Genomic DNA, 2,403 nt, shown 5'->3' on the forward strand with positions numbered 1-2,403 from the left:
TTCCATTTATTATTATTTTATCCTCTGAAAAAGAACAGTATCCAAGATTTCTATTAAATTAATTGGGAACAAGAGCAATTTAAAGGCCTTTCCGATGACGAGGTCTTTTTATTTCTCTCCTGCTCATCCCTGGACAGATCTTTTAAATCCGTATGAGATAAAATGAACAGAAACGTCCCCACCCTTCCCAGAAATACGTGCTCGCTGCCTCGAGTCTTCTCTCAAGTGTGTGCACGTAAACCCCCCCCCCTCCCCCCCTCCACATTCCTCCCAGCTTCTCCTCTCTCCGCCTGCCAAACACTCACAGCAGCATCAAGTCCACGGTGACCACCAAAACGGAAGCAGAGAAATGTGTTTTCAAAATAAACTATGCTTAATATGTGATTGGATTATGTTTGAGGCTCAATTTTTCCAGTTCCACGACATGAGGACAATAAATAGCTTATAATTTGTGTTTCAATTGTTAGTTCAATTGAAGTTTTCTCCTCCCAAAATGGTAATACTAACTTTTTGAATGGTGGTATTCTGCAGGAGGTGTAGCCCAGGGGACACACGTGCACACACATACAATGGTGGTGCAATCTTTCAAAAAATCTTTAAATTGAGCCGATAATTGCCACATGTGCTTTCGATGCATATCATTATACTATTCCAAATTACTATAGTAATCTTTGCAATGATAATGAGGGGGGCAACTCTCTCTCTGGACCCCCCCCCCGTCCCCCCACCGTAAAATCCGGCCCTGGTGTAGCCTATCATGTTTCATCCAGTTGGACAAAACATTTCTGTGAAGAAAAGTAGAAAGAAAACAGCTTCCTTCACAACAATCTCAGTGTAGTTAAGTTTAGCCCATTGGCAATCTTGAATAAAGAGCAATGACATTTGGCCAAGAGCTTTCTACCGGTGTTTGGCATGTAAGTAATATAAATCCTATACTGTGAAAAGCCGTAGGAGATTACATTTAGGCCAGAAATACATTTACAAAGTTCAGGGACATTTAACATCATGTACTGTATGTGTTGTTTTCATAAATGTATTCTATTTCAGTGTATGGTACTAACACAGGTGCTACAGGAAAGTACTTGTAGGCCACTGTAAGGTTTTATTTTGAAAGAAAACAACGGAAATCATTTTAATAGTATTCTGTCGTGCTTCACACACACACACACACACACACACACTCTCACTCCTTGAGGCTGGACGCCTGTCAGCGCACAGAAGATGGTGGCAGCTGCCGCCACTGTGCTACACACCGCGCCTGGAGAGCGGTGCGCACAACGTTTCGCTCCGGGGTCGACGCTGCCGAGGCGCACGGAAAACAGTCAGATTAGTGTTGAGACAAAATCCATGACACTGTGGACGTTGCAGGGAATAAGAAAAAAAAATCAGGTTGGACAATGCAGCAGCCATAACCCATCATATTAGTCTCGGATCAGAGGGGCAGTCTATTTGGAGGTATGAAGATTTTTTCCCCCTCTTGTGTGATTCAATGAAAGTGGCTGGATCAAGGTAGCACTCTGCTCGGACCCGTGGGACTGTGGTGTGGGGGGGCGTGCAGCGGAGGTGGTGACCATTCAATTAGTCTTCGTCTTCCATTTAGAGGTGGACCAAGCTGCCCAGGGCAAACTTTATTCCGGAGAGAAGGGGAAGGACTGCACGACAGTTGTCTGCGCCAGGCTCCATTCACCCCCCTCCTCAGCTGCCCGGTAGACACAGAACATACAGAGTCACCGGCGTGGTCTGGATATCTGTTTGTTTTCTTTGGCGCTCACCGTGACGATGCGTCGGCTGTGTTTGGTGCGTGCGTGGATCCCAAAGCAATACCGACTCAACACCGAGACGAGGCAGCCGCTTGGTGCATGAGCCCCGGAGGAGCGCGTTTACCCGCTGACACTAAGCTCAACAAACCCAAACATCTTGGTGTGTTTTTACGCACGGCGCCTCGTGCATTTGTCTCCTGCAGACATCCTCCACGAGATCCCAATGTGCGTTTGGAGACTGTGGACACTCCGGAGTGGAAAGCCAGGAAAGCACGGGGCTGTGTGCACGGGAACTGTTGTGATTAGGCCCCGCAGTTAAGCAGTGTGGGGGTATGAATAAAAGCTTTGCTGTCAGCTATTTTGCTCGTGTTCCCGTTATTTGGAGTTGACCTGCGCCTTAAACATGAAAAGTTGACTTATACGAGCAAACAGCAGATTGAAGTCTCGTGAAAACAAAACGCTGCAGAGGATTTGTTTTGAACGTTTGGAAGTTTCCCTTGAGTCCTGCAAACAAGACAGTTTATTTAACTCAACCTCCTCAATAACCCCTTTAAAAGATTGGTTGGCTTTTCCAGCATTTCGTCTCCTCTTACTGCACAGTATTTTGTAATCCTTTTTCACAAGCTTTTTTTTCCAATGAGTG

This window comes from Paralichthys olivaceus, chromosome 5, assembly GCF_024713975.1.
Source record: "Paralichthys olivaceus isolate ysfri-2021 chromosome 5, ASM2471397v2, whole genome shotgun sequence".
In the NCBI taxonomy this organism is placed as follows: domain Eukaryota; kingdom Metazoa; phylum Chordata; class Actinopteri; order Pleuronectiformes; family Paralichthyidae; genus Paralichthys; species Paralichthys olivaceus.